General features: G+C 35.2%; 1 protein-coding gene and 1 pseudogene across 8 annotated transcripts in view; one reads left to right on the top strand and one right to left on the bottom strand.

The window, feature by feature from the left end:
* Positions 1-22,569, bottom strand: part of CEP112 (centrosomal protein 112) — a 644,230-nt gene that overhangs the window by 585,176 nt on the left and 36,485 nt on the right. The window lies entirely within an intron of this gene.
* LOC141514178 (cytoskeleton-associated protein 2 pseudogene) lies at positions 20,203-22,273 on the top strand (annotated as a pseudogene).

A 22,569-nucleotide genomic window follows, 5' to 3' on the forward strand; every position in this document is an offset into this window, starting at 1 on the left:
CCAACAAGATCACTGAAAGCTAAGTGGAGGATAGACCAGAATGGCAAAAGACTTGAGGCAGAAAGAAGACCAATCAACAGATAATCAATAATTGCAATAATCAAGTTGTGAAGGCACAAATAGTCTATATTAGGAAGGTGACAAAAACTGGCAGGACTTGGCTACAAATAAGATAATGAGAATGAGGAGTGAGAAATGATGCCTAGGTTGCAAGTCTAGGCAAATAGGATGTGTGTGTGTGGGGGGGTGGCAAAGGAGGGAATAATCACCTAATAAGTGCCAGGGTATGTACTAAGGACATTTATCAATATCTCATTTGAGGATGAGGGAACAACAATAAGAGTGAAACTTAAAAGGAAGGGGAATTGGGGGAAGAGAGGGAAGGAACAGGGGAAGAAAATAATGAGTTCAGTTTTGGACGTATTTAGTTTCAGATGTCTATGGGACATCCAGTTCAAGATATTGCTACTGAATTGATAGCTGGACATGGGGAGGTTGGGTCAGATAAGAACAATGAACTTAAGGGAAACAAACTGAATATTGGCATGAGATTACCACATAAAATAACAGAAGAAGAGATGTGAAGATGACCTAGGACACTACCCAGTGGGATACTCATGATTAGCAGGTGTGACCCGGATGAAGATCTAGCAAAAGAGAAGAAACAAAGGTGGGGGAGGGGAGAGACAGAGAGGACCAGAAAGAAGAGAGCAGAGTATCAAGGAGAAAAGTAATCAAAGAAAGCAGAAAGGTTAAGAAAGACAGGACTGAGAAGTCTTATTAGGTCTGATAACTAAGATATTGTTAGTTACTCTAGAAGGAGAAAACCTGCACTAGTAGAGGACTTTCCTCCCTGGGAGGTCCCAACCAATAAAATCCAAAGTCCAGTCCCTATCCTTATACATTATCACCATCTTCTGGCCATGTTATCAAACTGCACAAACAAATACATGCTATTTGAAGATGTGTTAAAATGCAAAACAATTACATTATGTCACTAAAATACATTTTAGTACTCAAAAACTGAGATTTAAAAGACTTAAAAAGATGTAGTCTTTGTCATCCCAGAGCTTGAGAAGAGTAAATTATATTTTTTTCCTACAGAAGCAATGTCATTAATTGATGATTATGCTCCTGGTCAAGAACTTAGCTTCAGATATAACTTAAGATATAATCAAAATGTCACAAAAGCAAAGATTTGACAAATAAAAATACAAACTTTTATAATAAGTAATTCTGCTAAAGATCTCATTTCTCAAATATATAGAGAACTAAGTCAAATTTATAAGATAATAAGTCATTTCCCAATTGATAATTGGTCAAAGGATATGAACAGGTAGTTTTCAACAAAGAAATCAAAGCTAGTTTTAGTCATATAAAAACTGCTCTAAGTCACTACTGATTAGACAAATGCAAATTAAAACAAATTTTGAGTTACAACCTGACACCTATCAGATTGGATAAAATGAAAGGAAGATGATTAATATTGAAGGGTATGTGGAAAAATTAAAAAAAATAATGAACTGTTGGGGGATTAGGGAACTGATCCAACCATTCTGGAGAGCAATTTGGAATTATTCCCAAAGGGGATCAAAACTATGTATATCATTGGATCCAGCAATACCACTACTAAGTCTGTATCCCAAAGAAATCTCCCCAAAAGATAAAAGGATCTATTTATATAAAAAAAATTATAGTAGTTCTTTTTGTAATAACTAAGAATGGGAAACTGGAGGGATGCCCATCAATTAGGAAAAAAGTTAAAAAACTTGTAGCATTATGTGATAGAATACCACTGGGTAATAAGAAATGATGAGCAGGATGTTTACAGAAAAATGTGGAACAACTTACATAAACAGATGCAAAGTGACGGGAGCAGTACCAGGAAACTACTGGAATTTAAAAATTTTTTAAAAGGTATCTTAAACTGTTTTTCATATTAATTGGAGGAAAATTGGTATAAAATTAATATACTACTGCAATACTAACAATTTATAATTTTATTTATGGAAGTACTCAGTGCAAATCACAATCCAGTCATAATTTGGTAGATAGTCATTGTGAAGTACCGTGTTAGAAAAATATCAGGTATAATAAATAGAGACTTTGACTTGGAGAAAGGAGGTTCTGATTTCAGAAATGTTATCTATTATTATTTAGATCATCTGAAGGTTAATATAGCTAGGCTGGCCTTTGGATGATAGAGATACAATCTTACTATCTTGATAAATTTGCTAAGATAAACTTGTACTTTGCTGCTCCAAACTTCAAGGACTAAAACCATACCATACCATAAAACCATACAGTGGAACATTGAAAATTGACTTTATGGAGAATACTACCTGCAATAAACATTAATTTAATTAGCAATTTTCCATATCTCCCAGAATGCATAGAGTTTAGGGGAAATGAAAAAAAAAATAGAAAGTAAAGTCTGTCCAAGGAAACTGATGGAACTTCTCCCTTGGATGAATTTTTCTGGAATTAATAGGGTGGCTGATAATATTTATTGATAATGATATTACTCCTTCTGAAAAGAATTTTCAAAAGAATGGGCTGATCAAGCATTGCCTTCTTTGCTCTCTTAAGTTTATCAAATAGAACAGCTCAAACCAAAGCATTATCAGCACAGGAACAGTAAGAGGAGTGAGGCCACATTCTCTCTCGGCTCACAAATACATTTTCTAGTTCAGATCCTCCTACCTGGACAATTGTGCTAACCTAATTTTAATTGGGCTATTGGTCTCCTCAATTTTTTTTCCTCTACAACCCATTCTCTTGACCAGCTGCTGGTTATTTTCCTAAATCTGATCCTGTCGCTAATTTATAGAAGCAAACATCTTTGCTTGGCATGCAAAGTTCTTCACAATTTGGTCCCAACCTTCTTTTCCAGTTTTATCATCCATTATTCTCCTTTATTCACTATTCAACCAAACCTAAGTCCTTACTGATTCCCATATGTAATATTCCCTCTCCTTTGTCTGTGTCTTTGTATTCTCTTTTCTCCATGTCTGAAATTCATTCCTTGCTTCATCTCTGCCTCTTAAAGAACTTTTGTTTCCTTCAAAACTCAATTCAACCACCACCTCTCACATAAAAACTTTTGCTGCCTCCAACTACCAGTGTCTTTCATATTTATTTTTATTTACCAAATTGCTTCATGTTTATTTTGTATCTTTTTATACATACTAATACGTGTATGTCTCCTCTGATAAAATGCAAGCTTCCTGGGGGGAAAGACTTTCATTTTTGTTTTTATATTTCCAGTCTCTGCACAATTCCTGAAATATTCTTGGGAAATACTTAATTTTCATTCTTGTTTTTTAATTAAATTTCCTTCCATTAAAAAATAATTTTTCTCTCCTCCCACTCAACCCCATCATTGAGAAAAAAGAAGGAAAATAAAATCCTTTGGACAAATACACATACTGAAGCAAAATCAAATTCCCAGATTAGTCAAGTTCAAAAAAATAATAGGTTTCATTCAGTGTCTCAAAGCATCACTGTAAGAAAATAGATGGCCTGGTTTATTGTGAAGCTTCAGACTAGTGGTTGGTCTTGCGTAAATCAGAATTCTTAAGTCTTTCAAAGTTGTTCAGTTTTATAATGTTCTTATATGTTTTCCTTTTGCTTCTGTTTACTTCCTTCTGTATCAGTTCATATATTATCTAAAATTTCTCTGAAATTATTTCCTTTCATTTCTTACAGCACAAATAAATGTCCTATCATAATCATTTACAATAACTTCAATAATGAATAACAACAATAAAAACTGAGGGACCTATGATTACCAGTAAGGTGTTTGTCAATGTCATTTTAGATGCCTTACACAGTTCAAATTTCCCATTGTAGGCAAAATACTCCAAATATTCCCATTTGCAAATTATACTGTTTATTAACTAAGCCCCTGAACAGTTTGGTATCCTTAGTGAAATCTATAATTACTCAATAGAGATTGATTTTTCCATGTGAAAAGTTAAACCAAAATTAGAAGTTCAAAATGAGGAAAATTTCCCAATTCCTTTAAAGAAACTTTGTTGCTCTCTCTCCTTCAAAATTCTGTCTTTTAAGACCATTTATTCTCCCAGTGATGGTATAAAACACAGTACACTAAGAAGTGTGAATAAGAGCTCTCAGAAGAGTCCAAATTCTTTGTTACCCAAAGGGCAAAAGAAAGATGAATAGAATAAAGTGAAAGTCTGCAGCATAAAGTAACAAAGATAATCTCTGGGAAAGTCATATAAAGGACATTATCAAGGACATAACTTTATCATAAAGGACATATATGACCAGATAATTAGGAAAGTAATTTAGAATAAATGAGAGAATACAGATGGACTACATGTGGCAAATAGTACATTAAAGTGGATCTCCCATAGAAGAATTACAGAGACCCTGAGTAAGAATCACAGAAAACTGGAAAGCACATCCGTCACATTAGAGGAAGAATTCACATTAGTAAGATAACAGATACATCTAAATACATAAGATAAATATCTGGAAATCCAGAATTTAAAAGTTGAAAAAGACCATAATTATACACTAGTCTGACCCATAATCAAGTTATCCCTACAATAACACACATGACCTGGTTACCCAGTCTCTGCTTTAAAGCAGTCGGGGGGGGGGGGGGGGGGGGAAGAGAGAACCTACTTGTTGAGAGCTCTAATTAAAGGGACTTTAATATAGTTCGAATTATTAGGAAGTTTTTCCTGACATCAAACTTAAATTGGTCTCTTTGCAACTTCAACCCACTATTCCTGATTCTGCTCTCTAGAGTCAAATATAATGAGTCTAATTTCTTCTCCACCATCTCCTACCCCCAAAGTCTTTCCACCTTCATGATAAAAACACCCAATTCTTTTCAACCAATCTTCATATGACATGAACTCAAGGACCTTCAAAACTATGGATGCCCTCATCTGAACACTCACAAACTCACCAATGTTGTTTTTAATTTGTAGTGCCCAAAACTTTCCATCTCTCATCACATCTTTTGTCTGGTCATCATCCCCATGCTGACTGGCTACACTCCTCCTTCCTTTCATAACTTGTCTCCTAAAGGAGACAATTAACTCAATTTTTTCACTGTCCTCTACACTCAAATCTTTTTTTTAGGGTTTTTTTTTTTTTGCAAGGCAAATGGGGTTAAGTGGCTTGCCCAAGGCCACACGGCTAGGTAATTATTAAGTGTCTGAGACCAGATTTGAACCCAGGTACTCCTGACTCCAGGGTCGGTGCTTTATCCACTGTGCCACCTAGCCACCCTACACTCAAATCTTTTGTTCTCTTCTATTGTTAATCAAACCTCAAACTCAGACTATTCTCATCATCTTCCCCCCTCCACTTCTTCATATTCTACTGAATAAAGTTTAAAAAATCATGAAACCATGTTCACCCAAGAAAGAATTGGAGATGGTGGAGGAAGATGTCTAAGTGATAGGAGGAAATGGGGAGAAGAAGGGCAGTTTTTCTAGGAAAATATGAGGTGAAGTCCTCAGAGAAGGCAAGTAATAGGAGTGCCATGAGGTATATGACTCTTCAAAGTTGCCAAAGATTTTTTAATGAACAAATATCATTTCTTTCACTAAATCTTCATCTACAAGCCGGCTTTGACGTTGTCAATCAATCACCCTCTTCCAGATACTGAGTTTTCATTATAACCTACCTATTTGGTGCTTTCTTCTACTTATCATTTATTAGTCTCATTTGCTAGATCATTATCCAGGTCAAATCCACTAACGTCGGGTATTCTCCAAAAGACTTTTCTGGGACCTCTAGTCTTCTTTCTCTGTACTACTTCAGTGATTTCATCAGAACCATGTGTTCAAATACCATCTCCATGTAGATACCTCCCAAAACTTTCCTACTTTCCTAAGTTATAGTCCCACATCACCAACTGTCTTTGGACATTTAAATTTTTTTTATTTAAGGCAATGGGGCTAAGTGACTTGCCCAAGGTCACACAGCTAGGCAATTATTAAGTGTCTGAGGCTAGATTTGAACTCAAGTACTCCTGACTCCAGGGCTGATGCTCTATCCACTGTGCCACCTAGCTGCCCCTGTCTTTGGACATCTTAAAGCTGATGCTATATGGGTATCTGAAACTAAGTATCATTATCCTTCCCCCAAAAAAACTTTTTCTTCTTCTTAACCTTCTCATTATTGTCAAGAGTACCAACACCTTCTCAGTTACCTAGACACATGACTTCAGTATCCTTCCCTTCTCTTGCTCTTGCCCTACTACTGTCAAAAGTATAGTCTTTTTTCTCTTCTCACACCTTTATATCATTTTTTTAGTATCTCACTGGTAAAGTCTTCACCAATGCAGTAGTCTCTTATTTAATCTCTCTGCCCCACACCATTCTATGTACCACTCAGCTAACATAATTTCCTAAAGACTAGGTCCATGTCATTTATCTACTCAAAATCCTCTAGTGGCTTCAAATTTCCTCAAGGATCAAATAGAAAATTATCTGTTTGGCCTTTAAAGCCCTTTACATTCTGATCTCCCGTCTTTCCAGCTCCCTCCATAAACTTTATCATATAACCAGACACCAATAACTTTGGAGGTAAGAGCAAAGCTGACAACTTTGCGCAGCTCTACTTCACTTAAACGCAATTTACATGCAAATTAAGACATCACTTTCATGATCATTGGTCCTCTGTGAGAACAAACTTCACTGGCCTATTTACTATTCCTCAAACAAGACAATTCAGTTCCTAACTCTGGAACTTTTCACTGGTTATCCTCTATGATTTCCTGATTTTTTGGAGAACTCAGCTCAAACCCCACTTTCTAAAGGAAACCTTTCCCAGATAACTACATTATCATTATCTTGCCTCTTAGAATATTTTCCATTTAAACTGTACACTTTATATAAGTAACTAGATTACTTTTATTTGCATGCTGTCTCTCCCATTAGAATGTGAGCTTCTTGAAGGCAAAGGCCATGTCAATGCCCCTTTTTTCATTCCCAGGATTTAGCACAGTGACTTGTATATAGTAAGTACTTAAAAACTGTTTGTTGATTAAGTGAATTACAAAGAATATGTCTGAATGTTAATTAGTCATACACTTATTGCAAGAATGCAAAATTATTTTAGTGTTTTGAAAGAATTGGTGAAGTTGCTAGCATTTTGAGATAACAAAGGGAAAAAAGAAAAAAGGATCAAACGCAATCCAGTAAAAATATCTTAGACTTATAAGAAGTCTCTAATTGTACAATTTAGAAAACTAAGGTTAAAAAATGTAAAATGATTGCTAAAGTTCATAAGTAACAAGTAACCTAGATGATTATGGAAAGGCAACAGCAAGATTTAGACATAAGAAAAGATTAAAAGCACAAATTAAGATCACCAATAAAATGAGCAGTTCAATTTGGAACATTTGAAGAAAGAACATTTAAGAAAGCATCCTCAATATTATAGATTTTAAACCAAATAACAGAAAAGAGATGAGACAATAAATATGAGACCATTTTTATTTTATGTATGTGGATAAATCATTTGTTTGGAAACACTCTAAAATGTTGTACAGCATGAATGATGAGGGTTGGGAGAGGGAAAGAATATGGTAGCCTAAGAATACTTTCTGACAGAATTTGGATCGGGGTCTATATTTTCTTTCATCCAAAGAATGAAGGTAAGACATACTTACCATCTCTACTGAATAAAAGAATCCTTTAAAAAAAAGGCCTTCAAAAGGACTCTGCATCTTTAATAATATAAAAAGGCTAGGGCACAAACAGCATAATCTAAAATGCCATTAGAAATACTTCACATACAAAAAGGTCTAAGTAAAGCAGGATTTTATAAAGTGATCAAAAAAGAAACACTAAGGGGGAAAATCTTTTAAGATTAAAGAGAGTTTTCAAAGGACAAGTTGAAGTGGTTGTAAAATTTATGAGGCAGCATTAAACTTCAGTTCTAAGTAACACTAAATTATTCACTATAAAAACATACATGTGTCAAATATTATAAAACTCTTAAACTTTTTAAAAACATTTTCTTGCAGAGTTGATTGGAGGTGTTAGGTCAAGATTAAAGATACCAACTTTTTACTTAAGTCCATTGTGACACAATATAAAAGAGATAAATTTAGAAAAAGAATGTTCTAATATAGTTATTTGTGAGACTATATGACAAAAAAGCTATCATTCCAACATTATGAAGTTGGGTAAAAAGGACATTGTTAGATTTAGCTACAGAAATTATTGCTTTCATCAAATATGAGTTCAGTAAAATATTAAAAATATATTGCTTTCAATCTTCATACATGGTTAAGATAAAAATTATATAATTCAGAAAACATATAGGTAGGCAAACGTACTAAAAAGTTAATTATTTGACTAATCATGTGATGGTAATTTTTGCCTTATCAATTGACCCAAGAGTAATTTAAGTATTTCTTTCCTAAAATCTTTTGTTGATATCAGTTTACTTCTGTCAGATACTGTCATTGATTTAAAAAGTCTTGAAATTTATTTATTGGTATAGTAGAATACAAAGAATCCTGGATCTATAATCAGAAGATCAGAATCCGAATACTTACCATGTGACCTTGAGTAAATTAGTTCCCCTTTTCTGGACCCTTATACTCCTCTAAAAGAGTTTGAACTAGATGATCTCTAAAGACTGTTCCATAAACCTATAATTCTATATGTAAAAACTTCCATATAACCAAAAAACCCCATAAAGTTCTCTGTGGTTCATTTCTTATTCTCCAATTTATTTCATTTTTAATAGATATCTCAAAGGTAGAAATTAGAGCTAACATGGCATAATGGATAGAATGCCAGTCTTAAATTCAGGATGGGTATAACATATATTTGCTATGGAGCATTTAACCTCCCAGAACCCTAAACAACTCTCTAAAACTTTTAGTTTCAGAAGGTCCCTTTCTTATTACGTATATAAGTTTACATTTTTACTTTTTAGAATTCTGTAACAGCAAGTGATCTTAATCTCTTATTTTAAGGAGAATAAATACACCAATATTATTTATTTTAGAAGATATATGTGCATATATATTTATACAAATATATATTAATAAATGAGACCCTTTTTCCAGGTTAGGACATTTATGTACAAAAAGCATATTTACATAGCTCCTTCCCTACTACCTACCCTAACTGAATCAGTTAACATTTTACATGTAGTATCCCAAAGGAAAAACAAAACAAAACATATGTACTAGACCAAGAGCTTTGATTCTTCAAAGAAAGAACAACTCATGATCATCCTTTAGGCATTTACCAAAAAAAAAAATTGGCATATTTTCCATAAGTATTAATTGGTCCTTGATCCTTGTTTGAAGCCCTAAAAGCAGCCAAGAATGTCTTTCTACTTTTCCAAATAACTTCAAAGATACACGACTATATGGTCCCAGATAATCCTAGACAATGTTGAGCAAATCAAGGAATATTCCATTTTCATACTCTCATCCCTCTTAATCAATTACTGCATTCCAAGTTTTCAAAGTATAAATCTTAAAGTTGTAGCACATATCTTGCTTCACCAATCACCTCCTTGAACCAAGGAAAAGAGACCATATCCAAAACACACATCACAGATGGAACTTTTTCCTTCACAAAAATGGAAAGTTGAGAAGGCATATTGGTAGCTGCCATACCCCCACTATCTTAGAAAATGCCCTACTATTGCCTGAAATCTGGACAAAGATTTGAATGCTCAGTCTCCCACTCCTATTTCCTGCAATCTTTAAAGAAAATCATTAATGCTTTACTTTTATACATGAAAGTTTTCAGTGTAAATTACCTTTTCCTCTCTTTAATTTGAAGGCAGATACAACAAAATCATTTATGTAGAGTAGTTCTTGCAATCAAATGAATAAACTGAAGTGAATAGGAAAAAAAATAATGAATTATCCTCCTTTTTCTAATATTCCTAAAAATCAAGTAGCCCTCATTCCAATTCTACCATAGTAAGAGACCCTAATTTACTGTCACATTTTTAAATCTAACAAATGGGGAAAAGTTTATAATTAGATGCAGTTCCTACCCTCACAGAACTCTATGATGAGGAAAAGTAAACAGTCCAAATATATTAAATATATTTCCATACTTCAATGGATCTGTGACATCATCAATGTGGCTATCTTCAACAATGCAAACTGCAATCTGATCATACTTTTTCATCCTAGGTATTTAGCCACAACATTCTCCTATAAATCCTCCATTGAGACTTCACCAAAAATGCTGGAACCTCACTCTAGTTCTCTTGACATTATATAAATACCAATGAAGCACAAAGGCTACTACTCATTGGATGATCATCCCTTACCTCCATTCCACAATCTACCTTCTTTTCTAGTTCCTATATGCCAGAAATTTCTATTACAAAATTGCAAATTACACAGTACAATCTAAAAGCCTATATATTTTACCAGGCACTTCTCTCATGCCCTTTAGATAACCATCAAATTTAATTCTTTGAGAACTCATAGATAGAAGTTTCTAGGGTAGAGGAAAAAGTCAGAGACTGATCTGAGTTCTCCCAAACTTCCCTTCAAAGAATTTAAAATAACATCTCAAGACAAATAACATCTGCAGTGGCAGAACCCATAAAAGGATGGGATAAAACAATTTTCTAAGATTTATTGCACTGGAATGAGAGTGGAGCATAGTCCAGCTCAGGTGGCCCCAGCCTAGCAGCAAGCCTTTGGGGCAATTGAATCACTGGAAGCAGGAGCTCTAATTCCACAAATGGTCAAGGGGATAAGACAATTGATCAGGAGATTATAGGAATCCCTTTGTTGGTACTGGATGCAGAATTCCATTTTATTGCCTATACCTGTATTCAGGTTGCAGTCCCAGGGTAACACCAGTCACAGCAGAACAGGAACCCTGGTCATAGTTCCAGGGCAGAAATGAGTAATTTTGATTGTTTACAAACCAGAGCAAAAGCCAGGAGATCATTCTTAGATCATTCTACCTTAGAGGAACTGAAACCCCCAGCACTGGCTCTGAAAACAACTGCATAAAAACTTTGAAGCTTGGGACAGTGCCCCCTCTACCCTAGCAGCATAGTCCAACTTTAATATAAATCTAAAAGTCAAGAAAAGGCTGGAAAAAGAGCAAAAGAAAAAAAAAAAACAAATAAGAGCCTAAACATAAAAAGTTACTATGATGTCAGGTAAGATCGAAACACAAACTCAGAAGACACAAAACCAAAACTGCTTCATCCAAAGCCAAAAAACAAAAACAAAAAAAAGTAAATTGGTTTGGTTTCAAGCCCAAAGGGAACTTTAAAGAGAAGTAGAGGAAAAATTGGGAAGAGAAATAAGAGTGAAGCAATAAAATCATGAAAAACAGCTTGGCAAAGGAGACTCAAAAAATACTGAAGAAAATAACATGTTAAAGAATAGAATAGGGGGGGGTCAAGATGGTGGCATAAACCTAGGAAGCTCCCAAAGCTTTTGCTGTAAGAACTTTGAAGTCTCTAAATAGATCTTAAAATAATAGAACCCACCAAAAAAAAAGACAGTGAAACAGCATTTCAGCTAGAAATTTTGGAGGAATTACAGGAAAATGTCTGTCCCTTAGGTAAAAGGGGAGTATAGTCTGGTATAGGCATAAGATCTGGGAAGCCAGCAAGAGGCTTTCAGCTACAGCAAAGCTAAGATCCTGGAGCAGCTCTGCAAACAGTAAGGGTTCCAACCTCAACTCAGAGAGCAAGTTCTCGAGCCCTGGGAAGCTAGTATGGTGTTAGGTCACCTAGGACAAGAGCAAGCCAGGAAGATCAAAAAAATGTCAGAGCAGAAAGCCAGGGACCAGAACACAAATAAAAACTTGGGACTATTAGGGGTGAGAAAGAGGAATGATCTGGGGGACAGAGGAAAGGAAAAGATATAATAGTGTAAATCATCTCACCAAAAAGAGGTACAAAAGAACTTTTACATGAAGTGGAAGATGGGAAGGATGGGCAAGAACGTTTAAACTTTACTCATATCAGAGTTGGTTCAAAGAGGGAATAATATACCTATTCACTTGGGTCTAGAAATTTATCTTACCTTACAGAAAAGTAGGAAGGGGGAATAAGAGAAGTGGAAAATTAGGGTAGGCAGCAGTCAAAAGTAAAACACTTTTTGAGGACTGTACAGTGTAAAAAGAATGAGAGAATAGAAAAATAGGATGGAGGGAAACACAGTATCATAAACTGCGAAAAAAATCATTTTTCAGGTATCTAGAGAACTGAGTAAAATTTATTAAAATAAAAGTCATTCCCCCCAATTGAGAAATGGTCAAAGTTTGTGAACAGGAAATTTTCAGACAAAGTAATAAAAGCTATCTATAGTTACATGAATTACTATTTATTAGAAAATGGAAACCACCCCATTCAAATCAAATTGACTAATATGACAGAAAAAGAAAATGACAAATGTTGGAGGGGATATGGAGAAATTGAAATACTAATGCACTGTTACTAGAGTTGTGAACTGATTCGACCATTTTGGAAAACAATTTAAAACTTTGCCCAAAGAACTATAAAATCAGACATATCCTCTGACCCAGCAATAATTTCAATACTAGGTTTATATTCCAAAGAGATTTTTAAAAAAAGAAAAAGGAATTAAATGCTCCAATTGATAAATGGTCAAAGGATATGAACAGTCAGTTTTCATATGAAGAAATTAAAGACATCTATAGTCATATGAAAACAGCTCTAAATCATTACTGATTAGAGACTGATTAAAGAAATACAAATTAAAACAACTTGAGATATCATCTCATACCTATCAGACTGGCTAAGATAACAAAAAAAAGGAAAACAGTGTTGGAGAGGATGTGACAAAACTGGGATACTAATGCACTGTTAGTGGAACTGATCCATCCATTCTAGCAAGTAATTAGGAACTGTGCTCAAAGGACAATAAAATTGTGCATACCCTTTGATTAGCAATACCACTACTAGGTTTACATGCCAAAGAGATTATAAAAAAAGGGGAAAGATCAACATGCACAAAAATATTAATAGCCATTGTGGTGACAAAGAATTTGAAATTGAGGGAAAGCCCATTAATTGGAATGACTGAACAAGTTATGGAGCCATTGTTCTGTTAAAAAATCATGAGAAATGTTGCTGTTTTTCCCTTTTTGATTTCATTCCTCTTTCACAACATGATTAATATAGGTATACTTAAACATACATAACTTACATTACTTTCTATCAAGGGAAGGTGGGGAGGGAAGGAAGGGAAGGAGAAACATGAAATCTTACAAAAATGATTGTTAAAAATTAGTTTTGCATGTAACTGAAAAAATAAATAAAATTTTTAAAATAAAATTAAATAAATAAATAAATAATAAAAGGAAATCATGAGTGGTTAGACTTTAGAAAAGCCTATAAAGACTTGCATGAGCTGATGTTGAGTAAAGTGAGCAGAACCAGGAGAACATTATGCACATTAACAGCAACATTGTGAGATGGATCAACTATGATGAACGCAGCTCCTCTTAAAAATTCAATGACCAAAGACAACCCTGAGAGGTCTGTTATGGAAAATAACATCCACATCCAGAAAATAAAAAAGACAGTATGGAATCTGAATACGTAACATAGAATAATATGTTCACTTTTCAAAATTTCTGTTGTTTTTTCTTTCTTTCCTCAAGGTTTTCTCCCCCTTAGTTCCAATTCCTAACTATGTTAAACACAATTGCACATGTACAACTTTTACAAGGTTGTTCACTGCCATGGGGTGGAGGTTAAGGAAGGAAGAGTGGTAGAAAAATGTGGAATTCCCAAGCTTGCAAATATATTAATGTAAAAACTATGATTGTATGTAACTGATGAAAATAATTTTTTTAATTAAATTAACCAAAAAAATAAAAAGGACCTAAATGCTCAAAAATATATTTATAGCAGCTCTTTTAAAGGTAATAAAGAATTAGAAATTAAGGGGTTGTCCATCAATTGGGGAATGGCTGACCAAATTATGGCATATAATTATGGTGGAACACTTTAGTGTTATTATAAGAAATTATGAAATGCTCTCTGAAATACCTGGAAAGACTTACATGAATTAAAGCAAAGTGAAGTGATCAAAACCAGAAGAATAGCATAGACAATTTATAGCAATATTGTACAATGATTATCTGTGAATTATTTAGCTGTTTTCAGCAATGCAATGATCCAAGACAATTTTTAAGGACTTATGAAGAAAAATATAAGGCTACTGACAAGGAGGTAAAGTCTAGGGGTCAGCTGAACTGATATTGTAATGAGCATGGCTAAAAGAGTCAGAATGCAGATCACACCATACTTTTTTTTTTTTAAAAAAACACTTTTTCTTGGGGGTTTTTTTAATCTGTTTTCTTTCATAACAAGACTAAGAAAAAAATGTATTTCAAGACTGTATACATATAACCTATATTAAATTGCTTGACTTCTCAATGTAGGTAAGGCAAGAAAAAGAGGTATAGAATTTGAAACTCAAAAGTTTTTAAAAACAAATGCTAAAAATTGTTTGAAAATGTGATTATGAAAAATAAAATAATAGAAATTTTTTTAAAAAAGGAAATAAACCTGTAGAAATCCATGACCCCCAAGACTTTGAGCCAAGTTGATTGAGAGAAGACAGGCACAGTTGTTTTTTTTTGTTTTGTTTTGTTTTGTTTTGTTTTTTTAGGTTTTTGCAAGACAAATGGGATTAAGTGGCTTGCCCTAGGCCACAGGGCTAGGTATTTATGAAGTGTCTGAGACCAGATTTGAACCCAGGTACTCCTGATTCCAGGGCCAGTGCTTTATCCACTACACCACCTAGCTGCCCAACAGGCACAGTTCTAAAGTCTCCTGATCTTTCTCCATCTGTGATATGAAACAAATTTCTTAACACAAATCTGATCAACAAAACCCAGAAAGAAAAGAACATCTACCTGGGGATTTTTCAGAGGTCCTGGGTGAGTCTGGGCACACAGGGTGGAGCAGCTTTAGATCACCCTGATTAGCAGCTGGGTTGGAGCTCCAGGAACCTGAGGACCAGAGATCCAAACCCCCTTGATCAGCTGGGCTAGAGCCTGGTCGACCTCAAGGACATGGATCAACTAGGGAGCAGAGGCATGGGTGTTTGTGGTGACCCTCTGGAGCTTGCCAACAGGGCTGGGGGGAGAGTTCAAGTGCAGGAGAGCTGCAGATGTCATCCCTGGGCTGCTCTGGTCTGAGGAACTCCAAGTCCACGCCTCCATTGCCACCAAGGTCTCTTCCCAGAACAAACACAATTACAGACTATGTCTGCCCCAGGCACAGGTGTAGGAGCATAAAAACCATCCCAGCTGACAATAGGGAGAGGGATAACCTCACCCCAGGGTAGAGCCCACCACTGATGGAAGCCAAAAATATTTAACAGCTTCAATCACTCCCTCCAGGATAAGGGAGAAGGCCTCAATCAAGGTCACAGGCACTCCAGAGAAAGCAACAGCACATCCTACTGGCCATGTGGAGAAACTGCACTCAGTGATCAATTTCTCTAGCACCTCCTACTGGCCAGTTGGAGATATTACACTCAGTGAGTAAAGCCTCTAGGGGTCCCAATACCAAACCTCTGTAAACCAGTCCCTCCCCAACTCAAGGTCTTACCAAAATGAAGAAAGGTCAACGAAAAGGTGAATCCATAGAAAAATTCTTGGAAGGAAAAGACCCTAACTTAGAGAGACCGAGAACCTCTGAGGAGAATATGTTTTGGTCTCCAGCACAGAAAGACTTCCTTGAAGAAATAAGGAAGGAGTTTAAATCAGGGGGTGGCTAGGTGGTGCAGTAGACAGAACACCAGCCCTGGAGTCAGGAGTACCTGTGTTCAGATCCAGCCTCAGACACTTAATAATTACCTAGTTGTGTGGCCTTGGGCAAGCCACTTAACCACATAGCCTTGCAAAAAAAAAAAAAAAAAAAACTTAAAAATCAATTGGAAAATGTGGGAGAGTCAATTAACACCTTGCAACAAGAAAACAAATCACTGTAAAATACAATTGGACAAATACAAAATGAGACTAAATCTCTCAGATACTCAATTGAACAAATATAAAATGAGACTAAATCTCTCAGATCAGCAATTGGACAAATACAAAATGAGAATAATTCTCTCAGATCCTAAATTGGAAAAATGCAAAAAGAAAATAATTCTCTCAAAACCTCAATTGGTCAAATGGAAAACTTTCAAAAGTAGAATTGACCAATTGGAAAAGGAGCAGCAAAAGGTAAATGAAGAAAACTCCTCTTGAACGGAGTCTGCAGAAACTAATGACTTCATGACAAACAAAATAAAAAAAAAATAGAAAAACAGAAAAATTGAAAAATTGAAAAAATATAAGAAAATGTAAAATACCTCATCAGCAAAACCACTGACCTCGAGAATAGATCGAGGAGGGACAACCTAAGAATTATTGGACTTCCTGAAAACATTGAAGAGAAAAAAAGCCTGGACTTATACAGGATTTTGTTGGGAGCCAGGGTCTCTAAGCTGTTTGACACAGTCACAGCAAGAAGACTCAAGGCAGTCACACTGCGTGATGGAACAACATTTCCTTCTTCAATATATATATAGGGATTTCATGCATACCAATATTTATAGGCTTATTATTGATTACAATATAATACTGGAATGACTATAAAGGAAGGATTTTAGAAAAATTCCTTGAATAAAACAGATTGTAAACTCTGTCCAAATTTAACAAGACTGCCTCTCCCTGAGGCATACAAAAGGCTTCAGCATTATGAAATCTCTGGAAAACCCAACACTGGGAATTCCAAGGAGATGCCAGAATATATACAGGGAAAACAGATACAAGATGGGTCAGATAGAATTCCAGGGAAATGGGGCAGCTAGGTGGCATAATGGATAAAGCACCAGCCTTGGAGTCAGGAGTACCTGGGTTCAAATCCGGTCTCAGACACTTAAAAATTACCTAGCTGTATGGCCTTGGGCAAGCCACTTAATCCCATTTGCCTTGCAAAAACCTAAAAAAAAGAATTCCAGGGAAATTAATAGTTTTGCCCCCCCTTACCATACACAGGAATATATGAAAAAGATGGTGGGAAAATAGTTAGTACAGGTGACCAATATGTGAAGTCCAGCAGCCTTAGCTTCATGGGAAAGAATAACTGGTTTCTACCAACAAGGCCTAAAAGAAAACTTGGTTATTGTAAGAGTTAATGGATGGGTGGACAAGCATAAAGACCCTCACTATAGACTGTTAAGGAAGTGTATCGAAAAACATTACTTACACAAAAAATATAAAAAACGTTCCATTAAAAGAATTGCTTAATAACTTTAAATGAATTAACAATTACACAATGTAGTAATAAATAAGGTAACAGACAGGTTAAGGTCATCATGGTCTGAGCAGGGATAAGAAATCAATTAACTATATGATTATTACTTAAACTTGTAATCATATGATTAAAACTTGTAACCATATGAACTATAAGATTGATGATGAAAACTGTATACTTTTGTAACCAAGGAAATGATCTCAGCTTGCTTGCTTGAAACATACATGATTCTGAAACTATAAAAATAAATCCAAGCAGCTGACAGTCAAGTCAACCTGCTCCTGCCTTTACCCACTTGCTGACTCAACTCATTTCATCGACTCTATCCCTCCTGTAAGGTCCCAAGGACCCAGCAGAGGCTGGACCCCTATAGGATCTAGTGATGGAAAATGGCCTTGATATCATAGAACCAGAGGGCAAAATGTTATTGAAAGAATACATCGATTCCCTCCAGAAAGAGATCCTAAAATGAAAACACCAAGGAAATTTTGTGGCCAAATTACAGAACTATCAGATAAAAGAGAAAATCCTGCAAGCAGCCAGAAAGAAACAATTTAAATACCAAGGAGCCACAGTAAGGATTACGCAGGACCTGGCTGCATCAACATTAAAGGATTGAAAAGCCTGGAATGAGATATTGTGAAGAGCAAGGGAGCTTGAAATGCAGCCCAGAATTCACTATCCCGCAAAGCTGAGCCTTCTTTTTCAGGGGAAACAATGGACATTTAACAAAATGGAAGAATTCCAAAAATTACTGATGAAAAGACCAGAACTGAATAGAAAATTTGGACATCAAACAAGAGGTTCAAGAGACACATTAAAAGGTAAAAAATAAGGGGGGGGGGGTAAAAGAAAACTAAATTGCTATCCAATAAGATGAAACTGGCTATCTGACTATATACCAGCATGGGATATAACTCTCATAACTTTTGAGAACTGTAACTCTAACAGAGAGAATATACCTAGCCAGAAGTAATGGACTCTCATGACTTATCCATGAGACTGCTAACCAATGGGATGAAACTGGCTATAACCCTACTTGGGAAAAAGACCCTAATAACTCTCAAGAACTGTAACTCTATTAGATAGACTGTACTTAGCTAAAACTGACAGAAACGCAAAATTTTCTATGACTCAAATAGACTGATTTAAAAACACCTCCTCCTTAAAAAGAGAGACAGGAAGGAGACAGGAGGAGGGAGAGGACTGAATGGGGTAAATCCCATTACACTAAGAGATACAAAATATCTATGGTAATAGAGGGGAAGAAGTGAGGAGATGAGAAACACCTGAATCTTCTCATCAGACTTGGCTTAAAGTTAATTTACACACATACTCAGTTAACTTCAAAAAAAAATCTAACCTCTCAAATATCAAAAGAGGAAAAGGGGAGGGGGTAAGGAGAAAGGGAGGGGGAGAAAAAAAGGGGAACAAAAGGAAGGAAAGGGAAAAGGAAAAAGGGAAAAGGAAAAGAAAGAGGAAAGGGGTGAATATAGGAGGGCAAACGCACTAAAGGGGGTAGTATTCAGAAACAAACTACTGGGGAATACGGATGTGGAGGGGGGGAATACAAACAGAGGGAAGAGAGCATGGAGGGCAATAAAGAATTCGTAATTATAACTTTGAATGTGAATGGGACAAACTCTCCCTTAAAATGTAAGCAAATAGCAGAGTGGATTAAAAAACAGAATCCTACAATATGCTGCTTACAAGAAACTCATTTGAAGCAGAGATATATAGAGAGAGCAAAGGTAAAAGGTTGGAGCAAAGTATATTTTGCTTCAGCTGAAGTGAAAAAAGCAGGAGTAGCAATCCTTATCTCAGACAAAGCAAGTGCAAAAATAGATAGTGTTAAAACAGATAAGGAAAGAAACTATATCCTCCTAAAAGGTACCATAGACAATAAAATGATTTCAATACTAAATATATGTGCACCCAATGGGATAGCATCCAAATTCTTAGAGGAGAAGCTGAAAGAACTACAGGAAAACACAGCAAAAAAATCTACTAGTGGGAGACCTCAATCTCTTACTCTCAGATCTAGATAAATCGAATCATAAAATAAACATGAAAGAAGTTAAGGAGGTAAATAGATTGTTAGAAAAACTAGATAGCATAGACTTATGGAGGAAACTGAATGGGGATAGAAAGGAATATACCTTTTTCTCTGCAGTACATGGTACTTATATAAAAATTGACCATGTACTAGGGCTTAAAAACCTAATGATCAACTGCAAAAAGGCAGAAATAGTGAATACATCTTTCTCAGATCACAATGCAGTAAAAGTCATATGTAATATTGGGGCAGGGAGATATAGTCCCAGAACCAATTGGAAACTGAATAACCTCATTTTAATGAATGAGTAGATCCAAAAACAAATTGTAGAAAGAATTAATTATTTTATCCTAGATAATGGCATTAATGAAACAACAAACCAAAACCTATGGGATTCACTCAAAGCAGCTGTCAGAGGATATATTATATCTTTTTTTATTATTTTTTAGGGTTTTGCGAGGCAAATGGGGTTAAGTGGTTTGCCCAAGGCCATACAGCTAGGTAATTATTAAGTGTCTGAGGTCAGATTTCAACTCAGGTACTCCTCACTCCAGGGCCAGTGCTCTATCCACTGCACCACCTAGCCACCCCTATATTATATCTTTAAATGCTTACATGAATAAATGAGAAAAAGAGAAAATCAATGAACTATTTATGCAACTAAAAAAACTAGAGAAAGAACAAATTAAAAATCCCCAATTAAATATCAAATTAGAAATTCTAAAAGTTAAAGTAGAAATTAATAAATCGAAAGCAAAAAAAACCCTACTGAATTAAAGCCAAAAGTTGGTTTTATTAAAAAAACAATAGTGTTTACGGCTTAGGATGCGTGACCACAGGCAGCCCCAGCCATCATGAGCGCCGCCACCCTGCAGCTTCCTGCCAGCCAGAGGTCCAAGCCCCAGTTCAAAGAATAAATAAGACAAAAACTTGAGGAATAAATCACAAGGAAGCTTTTTCTGGCTTAAAATTACAGGAAAAGCAGGTAACCAGCAATACTAATTGTAATAAAAAACTATCTGGAGAACCAATCCAGAAGATTCCAAAAGCTCTGAAGCTTAGCAGCACCAAAATGGATGACAAAGAAAATGCTAATCGACCTATTTGGAGGAAAAACATCCCAACAGTAGGAAGAGATAATGTTTCTTTAACATCTACCAATATATTAACAAATTCAACCAAAGATAATGATGTATGTTTTCCTAAGAACTTTGATCAAACTATGCAAGTGTTACCAAATGAAGGTAACTAAAATTCGCTGTGTGTCACTTAGCCAAACCTTTCACCTTAAAAGAAATATTAAGGAGAAACAACTAGTTACAGAGAAGTTGAAGCAAGATACTACCTTGCCAAAGAAACCAGTCCTTGGCTCTTATTGTGGTAGAGTTGTTCAATCTAAAGTAAACTCGTTTCAAAAGCCATTAGATGTTACAGATGAAAGTTCTTTAATAAGTAAGACAACTTCAACTACTACCAATAAAATAAGGCCTCAGTCTGTGAAAAACACTGAAGTAACTATGAAAGACGATAAAGCAACGTCAGTTATTATTTCCACTAAGTCTGGTGGTACTGCTTCTTCCTAGAACCAAACAGCCTTTCAACCTTCTAGTAAAAACCAGGTTGATGCTGTGCAGAACAAGGACAAAGTCACTGTAAAAACCTCTATTAACGTTACTATCTGAAGAGAACCTCCTAAAAAGAAATTACCTCTCTCAAAACCAGTTCTACCAAATATCAAGACAAACCTGATTTCTGGTATAAAAGAAAATGAAGCATCATCAAAATATAGGACATCTGTTGCTGCAACCTTTCATGCTTCTGAATACAAACCTGCTTTAACTTTCAGTAGCAAATTCAGAGAGGATTCTAAAACTGCTGATAAGGGAGGATACACTTTAGCAAAAGCACCTCTCAATATGGGAAAATCTACACTAACCAAAGAATCAACAGAAGAGAGAAGAGCTCATCTGATTGAATGGCAAAATGATAAAAGAAGAGTAATTAAAAAACCACCTGTATCTAGTCTAGCTGCTCCACTTAAGATGGAATTGCCAGTTGAGTGTTTCTGGACAACCATTGCAGAAGAAGATGAGCAAATATTCATTGATAAAGTTAACAAAATATTTTCTGAATACTTGAACTTAATTAATAATGGATGTCCAAGGGAAGCAGTACTTTTAACACTGGAGGAACTCATGGTAAAAATTACAGATGCCAAAAAACTTGTTAAGTAGTGGGTATGCCTTGCACACCTTGAACCAATCATAAGTCCTATTGAAAATATCATTTCAATATATGAAAAAACAATTCTTGTAGGGGCTCAGCCTATGGAAGAAATGCAACATATATTTGAAGATATCCTAACAATGAAGAGCCAAGTGACAACCATTTCTAGGGAGAATGTTAATGAAGTTTGTTCAGCTAATGAAGAAGTCAACAAAGTATGTGATGAAATTTTAAATCAAGATAAAATTGATGTAGATGGTGCATCAGCAGTGGAAAATTCAGAATCAAAGGATACAGACCACAAATCAAGTAATGTAAAACTTCAAGTGTTTGAAAGAGAGCAAGAGGATAAAACTGAAGATTCAAATTGTAATTAAGAGACTCCTGAAAAGGAAACCAGGGGATCTTATATCATTAGATATAATATGTGTCAACCACTCCATACTTGCAAAGTGTGAAAAAGAAGATGAATTTTGATGAAAATAGTTCTTCATTTAAAGACTTGAAGTTTCTGACACCAGTGAGGCATTCTCGATGTCTTCAGCAGATTTGTAAATTATTAGATATGTTAAAAGACCATTATCCTTGTGTTTCTTCACTGGAACAGTTAGAAGACCTGGGAAGTGAAACAAGTGCTTATATACTGTACTATATGCAACTTCCCTTGAAGAAGAAGCAAAAGAAACACAAAAGATATGAAACTTTAACAAAGGAAGAAATATATTTAAAAATTTATCCAATTAAAAGTTGTGTTTGAGCTCTCACATTTCCCACAGATGTGTAGAATAAGTTTTTACTAAGTTATTCCTACAGTAAAAATATAATTGATAAGCAGGATTTGACTTGCTTGGATTAATAAACAGATTTGCCTTACTATCAAAAAGTAAAAAGTTGGAGACTAATTTTTTTCAGATTGGTAGAGGTTGTCTTTGAAACAAGATTATTATATATTTTGTAATTTCCACATCAATATTTTGAGCAAGAAAAATATGAGT

This window comes from Macrotis lagotis, chromosome 2 (assembly GCF_037893015.1).
Source record: "Macrotis lagotis isolate mMagLag1 chromosome 2, bilby.v1.9.chrom.fasta, whole genome shotgun sequence".
NCBI classification, from domain to species: Eukaryota; Metazoa; Chordata; class Mammalia; order Peramelemorphia; family Peramelidae; genus Macrotis; species Macrotis lagotis.